The sequence below is a fragment of the Diuraphis noxia genome, unplaced genomic scaffold (assembly GCF_037042655.1).
Source record: "Diuraphis noxia isolate RWA-SAM2 unplaced genomic scaffold, SU_Dnox_SAM2 contig0007, whole genome shotgun sequence".
Taxonomy (NCBI): Eukaryota; Metazoa; Arthropoda; class Insecta; order Hemiptera; family Aphididae; genus Diuraphis; species Diuraphis noxia.
This window is the reverse complement of record NW_028301717.1, coordinates 304,003-318,026: the sequence shown is the minus strand read 5'-3', so window position 1 is coordinate 318,026 and position 14,024 is coordinate 304,003. Positions and strand designations below refer to the sequence as shown.

General features: G+C 27.8%; 1 long non-coding RNA gene across 1 annotated transcript; it reads left to right on the top strand.

Moving 5' to 3' along the window:
- Positions 1-9,348: 9,348 nt before the first annotated feature.
- On the top strand, positions 9,349-10,737 carry LOC149054312 (uncharacterized). Its single transcript, XR_016192268.1, has 3 exons — positions 9,349-9,432; positions 9,700-9,841; positions 10,636-10,737. It is a non-coding gene; the product is annotated as an uncharacterized LOC149054312 (long non-coding RNA).
- The last annotated feature ends 3,287 nt before the right edge of the window (positions 10,738-14,024 follow it).

Below are 14,024 nucleotides of genomic sequence, written 5' to 3'. Positions count from 1 at the left end.
GGTATTATATTATATATTATATTCATATGTGCGTGTATGTGTGTGTGCGCGAGCGTGTGAGTGAGTGAGTGTTTATAGTATAGGTACCTACATAGATTTCAGACTTCGATAGCAATATGTATATATATTTGTATACTGCCGCAGTATACTCACTCTTTACACCAAATTAACGAACTGAAAACCGCGTGCTCGTCGCATACTGCACTATATGATTATATTAGGCGTATATATTATGGCTCTTTCGCGTGTTTCGTGTTTTTTCCCGACATTTTTGCTTAAACACGATTCCCCGCGTTATAGGTCAGGTAGATACTCACGTAGTTGTTCGCATATTTATTATAATAATACCTATTAGTTAATCGAGCCCACATTCAAGCTATACGTTTAAGTTTTAATAGGTTATTGGTAATGTGACGAGTTTAATTCATAATAACCATTCATCGTTGACTATCAAACGATTTTTATTTTTATTTCAATAATATTACTAATATTAGTATAATATATATAATAATTAGTATAATATAATATTAGGTATACTATATATAGTTATTAGTTATATGTAAATATATATAATATTTACTATACAATGCTTCGCGATTATTGCAATCACAATTAGGTACTATTTAAATTGTATATATTTTTGTCCATTGTTTTATTTTCATATATATGTATAATTCCATATATTTCCGTATATTATATTGTATAGGTGACGATGAGTGAACGAGTGAAGACAATATGGTAATATTCTATATTCTCCCACCTCCCTTGCACCTCTCGTTGAAAACCGCGGTCATTCAACACACGCTATAATATATATATATTATACTATATTCTCGTATATTTTATCGATATATAATATTATGTTTTTACTTGCGCGTATTATTATAATATAAATTGTGTAAAACCACGAGCTACAATGTACCTACCTATAATATATATATATATATAGGTACCTATGCATAATACGGATGAATGTAAGCGATATACGAAGTGTCTATATTATAATGTTATATATGGATTAGACAATGTGCGACTCATATAGTCGATTGTTATTATTCATATTGTGTCGCAACGTGTGATATAGGTATCCAAGTGAGTTCCTGGGGACAAGTGTTAAAAGGTAGAAGTCTCGAGCATAAATTAAGAATATACATTGTACAACATAATAATGATTATAATACGCCAATAATGTAGAATAATACATTTAACCTTATTAAAATATATATTATTATGATCTTATGACGTGTTCAATAGTAATATGTATTTTTGGTGCTCATTTCAACACGCCGCGCGTAACGTGATTTCACAATATTTGTCGCTGTGGTATTTTTAAGGTATAAGGAAATTTATTATTTTTATGTTCAACTGCAGTAATAAACACTTGTAATTATGATAATTCGAAGTAGGTACTGGGATAATTTTAAATGCATCCGATGTTAAAAGAATTTTGCCACACCCTCTAACTTCGCCTTCGTTCATGAAAAGTTCATTATAAAATATTTAGAAAGTACATACAATATCATAAGCATATATTATATTATTTGATATTAAAAAATATTTTTCACTGCTGAAAGTTTCAAACTATATATATATATGACTTTTAAAATTTGTCTATACTAAAAAGCCATACTGTTGTATGTAATTCGCATAATCGCATTGTGAATTTTGATATTTTACGATTATTTTTAAACTTTTCCGTGTACTCTGAAGTTGAAAACAAAACAATATAATAACACAACAAAAAAAAAAGAAGGAGACTGCACTGGAACCTATGACCAGGGGGGGGGGGGGGTTTATATCTCTTTTATTTTGTTGTCTTCTTATTTCCACAAAAGAATTAAAACATAATTACCCGAAAACAACCTCATGAATTGCCGGAAACTCAAAAATTGGACTAGGGTACACTTCCGCGGGCTTTTTAAAATAAAAAACAAAATTTATTATCCGCATCAACTTTATATTATATAATTTTTATTATCTGGTTAATATAAAACCGCGACTGTCGTGTTTTAAAGGGGAAAAAGCTGCGAAAATCGTGTAGGTATACTTCGACGCGCGTGCACGTCCACCATGGTTTGGTGGAAACCATTCGATTGTTATATACTCACTTTTGCTTGAATATATAATATATTAAACACAGAAGTATTTTATGCCACAATTAATTATTTTATTATATTTATTGAAATAGATCCGAAATTTGACAATTTTAAAGATGATAACTGATCGTGAAGATTTCGTCACCAGATCACCATAATTATGTAAAAAAAATACACCTCCGTCCGTGTTCATCTATAGCTGGATGAAGATTTCATTCGAATATTCGTGCATTTTTGGTTTTCTATCAATAATTATCGTTCCTGATAGAATTTGCTTGTCAATATTTTATGCTGCACAGCTGTTTCGGCACGACTTAGTCGAAAACTCATCGTCACCAGGAACTTGTATACGCAGCGAACGTTTGTCCGTCATATAACATATAACTGCTTCGATGATAGACCTAACCGGTAAATAAGCATACTTATTACTTATCATATTATATTAAATGTTATAGTTATCGATTAAAAATATATTTACTGTAACAATAGATACATTGTGTAACTTTTAACTTATAATCTGCACTGTCTGCTGCATTTCTGATCGTAAAATGTGTACGATAGCTGAGCAGAATAAATGTATATAATATATATGATGACAGTTTTATTATACCAAGTTATTATACCCTTTATATATTGTACGTGGATCCAGAAGTTCTGGATGAAAAATCTGGATCTTTCAAGGATAGCATCACACAGAAAATATGAAACATTATTTTTTGTATTAATTTATTGTATGATCGATCGAGAAAATGATGTAATAGATGTACAAATACAAATAACCACCCAAAGCCCAAAGGCATTATAATTGAGACTTTGAGCTTAAAAGCACCAACCCATGTCATAAACTCAAATGTTTGTCATAGCATAATATTATACGGCATATATAGGTCATGACAGGCATGTCAAGAAAATTACATATTTTCCTTATCACTGCGGATGTGTTATACACTTAGAATAAATATTAAATCTATATTGGAGTGTTGATAAAGAATTCATGATAATAATAGTTTACAATATCGTTTTCCTTGACTTTTCTTTAATTATTTTGCTTTTTTTCAAAGTCTAGGACATACCTTATGCGCAGAACGGTTATTTGTTGATATACGAGTATTTTAACCATGGTCTGTCGTATGCTTTTTATCGTATTTTGATTGGATGTCGTAATCATGATATAATTCACTAACCATGATCAACCGTAAAATTTTCTGAGTTGAGCCAAGTTCGACTTTTGAACACTACAGCCAATGTAAATGTGAACCCGTAACTTTACAATGTACATTGTTATATTGCAATAATTTAGGTAAAACGTAAAACCTACATACTTTTATACTTTTTTGACTGAGTTCGGATATAAATGAATATTTTCATATTGTGCTCAAGCATAAAAAAATTAGATGTCAGCCACCCTCCTTATAATACATATTATATAGTGTCGAAATCTCTTATGATGTGCACATTATTTTACGGTTTAACGAGTTCTGCTTGTACAACGATTTACCTAAATATATATGTATTATATACATATATTAACATAGTATAGTTATGTAATATATATCATAATAACGTGTCTTATCTATTATTTTTTCCCTACAGTGCCTACAGTAAGTAGGTAGTACGTAAGTAGGTACTATATAGTCGATAGAAAACCCCGCAATGTGTTTATGTGTGTTACAAATCATAATCAAATATTTGTTGTTGTTTGGTATTCAATTTTCTCAACCTGAGATACATAACATCCTTAAATGCATAGTTTTAACTTAACTTGTATATTAAATTATATTACAAGAACGTGTAAATAGAATACATATTTTATTTGTTAACATAAATTACGTTTTATACTTATATAAAAGTATATATATAAATATATTATTCTTAAACTCATAGAAATAGAATCCTTTAAAATATGGATAGAACAACATTATAAGTATTATAACAAATAATATGGCGTCTTAATAAGCATCATTTGAACACATTGATACCTTGACAGTTATTTTGTATCCTATTGTACCTATATATATATATGATGTATATTGTATATATACATATATCTCAAACTATATTGGCTACATTTACGATTTACTAAACTGTTTTGTTTGTTATTGTATCTATATTGTGAATAAAACCACTAACGACACTGACTATTTAGTCGTTATAAAAATATTCCTCATAAATATAAACTCTATATGACAATATATATATATATATATATATATATATATACCTACCTATGCATATACACAATATATATATAAGTGATATCAGTACTATATTATTGTACGAATATTATAATATTGAGTTTTATAACATATTGTACGAATTCAATGATGCGCATAAACTATACACAATATTTTATTTACAAAACCATTTTCGTGTGCCTACATCAGCTGGTGTGGTTTTAGATACTGTTTATTTTTCGGCAGTATATTATTCATCACGTGGTTCGCATTGTTATGCTTTGTTATAAGTGATGTGTTTGTTCACGAATTTTTCGTTTTAAGCATCATCATTATTGGAGGCAAGTCCAGAAAGAATGGTACAGATTTATGTTCATATTTTTTAGACGTATACTTATAGTATTTTATACACTCTGCTAATATATTGACATTTGTACAATAATAATTCTACCTATTTGACATGTTTTCATAAAGTTGTGTCGTACGTTCATGTTTAAAAATATATAGGTACATCAAATGCGATGTGTATTTTTCTAAAGATCAAATTAAATAAAATGTTTTATAGCTAGGTGCTTTAATATTTTTGGTCATCGTTCAGAAATACAACGGTGATTGTATATTATATTATATATATTATATATTATTATATATATTATACTATTTGTATATTATTATATGTTGGTAAAATACGGAAAAAATAACTATTATTATTATCTCGGCCGTGTAATTTCACAACTCACTACTCAGGTACATATATTAAAAAAATTTATCATTTTTGCCAGATAATATTATTACTAAATTCAGTTTTCTAAAAATTTCAAATAAATCGTATAATATAGATAGGTATAACATAACCATATTATAAAGGTAGAATAACATGTTTAAAAAATTTACAACCGTATATTTGTCTTATATTAAATTACAAATACACGAATTTTACAAAAATCTTACAGGCAATGATGATTGGTTATTTACAGTTGTATTACGACACTTATCCCCATATGTATAACATGATATTATTATTATAGATCAGATAACGACTAACTAAAGCAGTGATAACCCTTATCATGCGTTACTGCAGTGGTTTATTAACCGGTCGAGTGTTCGGTCATTATTGTTGCACTACAAAAAAATTTTCTATCTGTATCGACGTATCGTGTTGGCTTTTAGAGTTATTGTCTAATGGACTATTCTTGTTTACACGTGCCAAGGTCTTCAATGCTATGCAATTGTGTTGTTATGTTTTTTCGATTACTTGGGTTCTGGTTTGATAAGCTTTGAAATCCAGCAAATATCATATTTTTAACGATCCACAAAAAAAAAGGGAATACGAGCTGTGTCCGAACGTATATGAATCTCCTTGATTTATTTTGAGGATCGTAATAAATTATAATCTGATAAGTGATAATATATAGTAGTATAATACTTACCTATATATTATAATAGTGTAGTAATGTATATTATATGTGAACTAAATTTGAACAACACCTATATTGGTTGACAAAAAAAAATAAAATATATGTGTGTATAGTAAATTTATACATAGATAGATCGTACCTATATCATTACAATTTCATAACTTATATTTAACTTTTTAGATTCTGAGAGGAGCGAAGAATGTATTTATTTTACCATGATGTGTGTGTGTGTGTTTTTTTTTTGTCTGTCATCACGTTTTGGGGCAGTAAAAGTGCTTCGATTTCCGACTTCTGTAGTAGCTCGTTCGATCAGAATGTGAATCTAATTGGTACTATTGGGGGTCAAAAGTAAAAAATTCTCAATATCTTTCTAAATAATCGGGATAAACAAACTAAAAATTAAGGGAAAACGGTAATTTTTACGCACAATCAGTTTTCGACAAAATCGATTTTGATTTTTGATGTAATTTATTAAAACAAATTACAATAGATACATGAAATTTTCACCGAATGTTTATATAAGGATCCACCATGCAAATTTCGAATTATGTTGAACTATTTAAAGGCATATGCAATTTTCGATCATCATTAGTTATGTTTTTTTTTTTGTGTCTGTGTACAGCATAACTAGTCGAAATAATGCTTCGATTTCAAACTTTGGGGGTGGTTTCCGATGTAAAATTGAAGATCCTCGGTGCATTATAGAGGTCAAAAGCAAACATTTTCTAACAGTTTTCAAAAAAATCGAGAAAAACAAAAAAAAAAATGACAGAAAAACGGGAATTTTTAAGCAAAATCAGTTTTCGACCAAATCGATTTTTTTATATGGTTGTAATTCAAAAACTAATTACTGCAAATACTTGAAATTTTCACCAAATTTTATGTTAGTGTTATCTATATACAGTTTAATTTTCAAAAATGTTTGACTTTTTTTGAGTTATTTATAGACCACTGAAATTTTCAATTTTTTTGAGAATTTTATTTTGAAGTGTCGGTAAAAAAATGTTGGACAACCAAAAAAACATGGAAATTGAATACAAGGTTCCTTATGAGTCGTTCTAATTGTAGCTAAAAAAAATTAAAAATCGTTAGTCACAATTTTTTTTATAAGCGTTTATAGTTCAAATTTTTACGAAATCTGTCGAAAACGCGAATATTTGCAAGTAATTTTGAAGTTGAAAAATCATAAAAATTTTTGTGTTTATAACTAAGAATTAAAAATACAACACTAAGTTTTCCATACTTTTTCCTTCAAATAGCTATAGATAAAACTCGAAGCTTCATTATGGGAAAAATTTTAAGTGCGTTTGAATTTTAAATTTTTTCGAAATAACGTAACGATAACGATTTATCCTCAAACGAATTTAAATATTATTGTTATTATTCAAAAAGTATAAGTCGTAGGCACATGAAAATTTTACCAGTTATTTAGATTGGCATTTTCTTTACATTATTTAATTTTCATAATATTTTGACTTTTTTTGAGATATTTATAGACAACTAAAATTTTCAATTTTACTAAAAATTTTTTTTGATGTGTCGATAAATTTTTTTTGGCCCTATAAAAATACTTGAAAATTTAATACAAAGTTTCTCATAAGTTATTCTTATAGTGATTGAAAAATTATAAGAATACATAGGCACAATTTTCTTTTATTAGTATTTTAAGTTCAAATATTGACAAAAATTCGTCAAAACCATGAATATATTTTTTTTTGTGTCTGTCATCTCGTTTTGGGGCAGTAAAAGTGCTTCGATTTTTGACTTCAGTACCGTATTCGATCAGAAAGTGAATCTATTTGGTACTTTGGTGGTATAAATAATCGGGATAAACTAACTAAAAATTAAGGGAAAAACGGGAAATTTTACGCACAATAAGTTTTCGACAAAATCGATTTTGATTATTGATGTAACTTTAAAACAAATGACCATTGATACATGAAATTTTCACCAAATGTTTTTATAAGTATATTCTACCCGCCATGAAATTTTCAAAAATGTTTGACTTATGTTGTACTATTCATAGGTATATGCAATTTTCGATCATTATTAGTTTTTTTTTAAATTAATATCGATAAAAATTTATTTTTTGGGTAGAAAATATTGAAGATTTAATACAAGGCTCTTAATATATTGTTACAACAGCAGTTGAAAAATAAAAGAAATTCATAGTCACATTTTTTTTTATAAGCATTCAAATTTTGAATTTTGACATAATACGTAATAATTACAAAAATTCGCAAATTGTTTTAAGCTAGAAATTCATAAAAAATTTTCTTTTTAAATCTAAGATTTGAAAATTTAATACAAGATTCCTTACAAGTTTTTCAATCTTTATCACAAAAAAAAAATGTCCACCGGAATTGGAAATTAAAGTTTTATAAGCATTTAAATTTCAAATATTGACAAAAATTCGTCAAAACCATGAATGTTTACGAATTTTTTTGTAGTTCAAAATTCATAATATTGTTTGTATTTTTATCTAAGGTTATAAAATTCAACAATAAGTTTTCCATAAGTTTTGCTTCAAATAGCTATAGAGAAAATTTGAAGTGTCATTATAAAAAAAATGTTTTGAGCGTTTGAGTTTTAAATTTTTATGAAATCGCGTAATGATAACGATTTATCCTCAAACCAGGTATATGTATATCTATGATAATATAAGGTATTATGAATTATGATAACTACACTAATTGATTAACCATGCATTATGCAAAATGCGTCTTAATTGAAAAATAAAATATTTGTTTCAAAATAGAATATATGACAATATTTAAATATAATATATCCTAAACTGACAAATCATCTCCATTCAGAATCGTTTTTCGTATACAATGATACCTATCATTGCATTCAAATTTAATCCCATCCATTACAGTAACCTACTATACAGCAGAGCGACATCCACGACTTACCCGCTTTTTAAAAATCAATATCGATAAAAATGTATTTGTTGGGTAGAAAAGCTTGAAAATTTAATACAAGGCTCCTAACATATTGTTACAATAGCAGTCAAAAAATAAAATAAATTCATAACTAATATTTTTTTTTATAAGCATTCAAAGTTTGAATTTTGACAAAATACGTAAAAATCACATAAATTCGGAAATTATTTTAAGCTAGAAATTCATAAAAAATTTCTATTTAAATCTAAAAATTTTTAAATTTTTAATAATCTATAATATATCCTAGACAGATAAACCGTCTCCGCTCAGAATCGTTTGTCGTATACAATGGTATAATATCATTGGATTCAAATTTAATTCCATCTATTACAGTTTACCTGCACTAGTAACAGCTACTGTACAGTAGAGCGACATCCACGACTTACCCGCTTTTTTTACTTATCTATATTTTCCCGATAACATTATAAGACTAAACTATGTTAAAATATTAAATCATATTAAAAATATATCATTTGGATTCACTCACGGTTATCTACTATAGATAATACTGGTAGTTTTACTTAAAAATAAATAAATTATCTCTCATTTTTGTATATTATTATGTTGCCGGAATCGTTATCTGTCTTGCATATTACACATTGCCACAGTCCACATATGCCATGTGCAATGTGTATCACGCTATCTCGTTATCGATTGACGATTGTCGTTAAAAACACCAGACAGACGATATGATAATAATATTTAGTCGTCGTCCGGTCGCTTCCAAACAACGATTAAGCGCAGATGAAGAACTGCAACATTTATAATAATAATATAATATAGTCACCGTTTGGTTGAAGTAAGTAACTTCATTACTTTTAAAAAGTAACTTACCCAACACTGTAATTGTGTATCCCTATATATCTATGACTATTATTATTATATTCAATTTCAATTATTAATGAGGATTGATTGATTAACATTAAAATTTAATGCTGTGTTATATATATATATAGTATACAATGCATATATCTATACGACTATACTTAAAACGGCATATAATATCAATATTTACCTAAATAATAAGATGGATGAAATCTGTATAATATTTTTTTTTGCATTCCAGGATTTTACAAATAAATTTCAATCGTTATGTGGCATACTGCTATTCCAATGAGAAAATGTAACAACGTTTGAGGACAAAATTCTTTGGGCCGAGCTGTATTGTCGTGTGTCTCGTGTCCCAGGATATTGATCTCAGCCCGCAGGTATACATGCGTTTATTTTTTAAATATGAATATCTTATTTATTTATAAACATTAATAAGTAATTTTTACTTTGTTAGAGTTGCATTAATACTAATATAAGATTTATAATTTTATTCAAAGTTGTAGTAGACAATATGAGTACAATGTACAGTAGGGCATAGGTGATTGTCTAGAGGTGTCACGTAAAAATCCCTGTTATCGGTAAAAGCATGAATTGATATTCATTATTTAGCAGAGTATACACCAATGACCAATATAATATAATATTTTATTTTATCGTAATATCGAATAGGTAAAATGTAATACACAATGTCACCATAAATTGTTGCAAATCTTGTAGGTCTAATAACGTAAATCTATAATTGTTTGCAATGGATTTAAATATTAAAGGCTTTTTATAGGTAGCTAGGTCCCGACTTTATGTCTCGTTTACTGCACACTGCATTTTTACAGGCATATAATTCCTCAAAAATCAACAACAAACCAATATAAACCTATAATCATTATATAGGTACTTTAAGTACCTTAACTATAAGTAATAATATAAATGCATATATTAATTTAATAAATGTTGTGTAATCGTCCAATATTTTTGTGGTACCCAATATTTTAGCCATTATTATTGTTTGCAATTATTGAGTTAATGATATTTTTTCGAACTTTTATTTCATAATATTGATAATAATTTGTATACCGGTATTTTACATCATATAATTTACAATTTTCATTTCTATTGGCTGGTCTCTTGGTATTATATAGTATAAATATTATAGATATAATATTTTCTGTTTTAGTGTACGGGCAGGTTGGCGCTGCAGCATCCCGTGCTAATATTTTTGGCGTCCCCGTGTATAAATATTCAATCTCTTATGGTTTTGAAAAGTCAAGTCGAAAGAATGTAAATATTTCATTAATTAATTTTATCATCTAAACAAGTATCTTAAACCTTGTTTTAAAAACTTCATTTATATACACTGGCTTTTTTTTATAATTTAAAGTACGTACCTACTCGAATTATAAGAGTATGATCTAATAATCTATAATACAATTTTACAATACATTATATCATAAAATATTTTAGGTTTTAAAGCAATAAGTGTATAATAGATAGATATATTATATTGTGTTTAAAAAATGTAAAGAAAATCTATATTTATTCAATAATATTTTTATTGTATAAGGGGGGAAATTGGGATTAAGAACTTGACATAAGTAGGTATGTCGCGCCTTTAGCTCAAAACTTGAAATTTGAGTTATAGAACAACCCCTGCTAATACTATTTATAATAAAATAATACATGTACTATATTATAATATATAGGTAGTCGCGTTTTATTGTACAACGAATATGATAGCTGTAATATCGCAGCGGCTCATCGCGTTATTATACTTCCATGACTATACAATACATGACGCGCGGTTGGTCGGTTTTGTGTGACGTGTGCGTTAACGCAGAGACAGACTTATGGGTGGATGGGGGAGGAGGGGGGAAGTGGCGTTAAATTTTTATAAACGCTGAGTATAAGAAATTTGATTTAAAAAAAATATATTTATGACACTTTATAAACGCTTCCGATTATTGGCATAAGCTTGCCGCTCTCGAGACGCTCGAATGGTTATATGTGATGTAGTGGTTATAATATAATTATTATAATATATACGAGTAATACCAACCTGAAATTTAATGAAAAAAATCATATAGTTAATAATTATGTTAATAAATGTTATATAAGATATTTTGGTAAGTTTATATTTTTATATACTACAAAGATCTTAATACTCAGGGATATTGAACAAAAAAGTAATGCAAACCTCAAAAATATAAACTATAAGTGCACTCGCTTAAAAAAATAATAAATAAAATAATTTTAATTAACTAAAATATTACTATAATTAGGTACCAATGTATTACTATAAAATATATCAGGTATCTACTATCCCAACAATTAAATATAACCGTGGTTATGAGTCTTTTAGGTAACAGGTAACATACACAATCAATAAATAAGTTACGATCAATTAATTTATCGTTTGACACTCATTATTTCAGAAAAAATACAAACGTTTTTGAATTATTTAAAGTTAATTATTTAACGTTTTTGTATATTTACTTTGCGTACATTTAAGCTAATATAAATAAATAATAATATTAGAACAACATTTTTGGAAAAAAAAATAATAGATTCTTAGTAGATAGGTATCCTTTGTTTAGTTATTAATTTTTAATTTTTTTACTCTTTGGAATATCAGCACCATTATTTTTGATTTCATATTGCGAAGATGAACATTATTCCAAGTATTTTTTGATTTCTACAAATTCGGAAAAAATAATTTATATTAGTTATATAAGTGCGTTTAAATTTTTGATGAGCGGAATAGCAAACCTATATAACCATATTTTGAGATGTACCCCTATTTCAGCCCTCGCCCCTCACCACTCATCAAAACTTATTAATACTTATAACAGTTATAACTATACTAAACTTGTTCAAAATTAAATTTTTATACTTAAAAATGCTCCAAAAATATTCTGATTTGGAATTAGAAATTAGAAGTAACCTGCAATAACCGCGGTAAAGGTATCGCGGTATACGATCGGCTTTGTATCCACAATATACGTATGTATATATTATATTGTAACAGTTGATCTTCAATTTTTTTCGCGCGTGCTTTTGTGTCTTTGGCGCGGAACCACGTGGGAGGGTACTTGCACATCATACGTACCTATATAAGAACATAACAAAATGGCCGAGGCAACTCCTCCTCGTCAGCACGCGAGAAAAGCGGTTTTCTAACGCCGAAGCACGACGACGACGACCACTGCTGTTTGTGCGGCACGTATATTACCGTAATGTTGCATATGTATTGCATGAATGTATAGATTGCGATGTCGACCGCATTCGATCGGTCGTCGCGCACGAATTCCTCTCGGGCTTCTTAGGTATAGGTATATACACTTGATGTAACTATACGTGCGTCTATGTGCACTTTTACATCATATATATATATATATATATATATATATATATATATATATATATATATGTATACCGCAAGTCCCGTAGTGTGTGTAGAAAAACGCCAGAAACTCCGAAAAGACTTATAAAAAAAAATTCCCATAGGTATACTCTACACGTGCGGTATACTAAACGGAATGCCGCGCATAAAACAAAATATATTTACCCGACAACCTGCATATAACCATATTATTATAACACGAACCGCATTATAATATATTGGACACCTGCAGCTACATATACCTATATAATATGTATTTATTTCTAGTATAACAAGAAAATGACTACATATGATATGATGGTGTAAAAGAACATGGAAATATATTACTTAGTTAGGGAGAGCACCTGGATTCGTTAAATAAGAGTCCTTATTATAGTTAGTGGTATAGAAAAGTAAAGAAAAAATTAAAATTAAAATATATGATAATGATAAACGATGAATTTGCATGTGAAATTGTCTGTGTTAAAAACTTAAAATTAAACACTAGATGTCATTATGCAAAATGTGAGACGATATTATGTATTATGTACAATAAAACAATAATAACTACGATAATTAAAATATGAAATTTAATTTTGTATAATGTATATCATACCTATATGTAAATATTGTAAATGCATATCATCCAGCAGTTATATATTCGAAATTATGTTTATCTAAAACGTATATATATAATTGACATTATATAATCACATTGTGTATATAAGTATAATATGTATATGTGTAATAAACACGGAAAAACTACTAGTTAGAATAACAAAATTCTACATATTCCTACATTTTTGTTTAGGAAAACCAAATTTTGAAAATAATGTTTATAATAATTTTATAACATAAACAGATACGTTAGTTATATATTTAAAACCATAAAGAAATTTGAGGAATCAATCATGAAGTCCAATCACACATTTTTAGGAAAATATTAAGTTTAGTTGAAAGTATATTTTTAACTTGAAAACACTAAAACAGTATGTATTTTGATGCACATCTGTAGGGCGTTATCAACAGTGAGCGTTGAGCAGTGAACACCATACCTACAGCATCAGTTATTTTTTTTTTTTTTAACTAACTATTTATATACATTAGCCATTAGGTATATTAAACCTATAGGTATCTAGAAATATATAAAACCTAAAATAAAATCGTAATAATTAAGATTTTTGAAG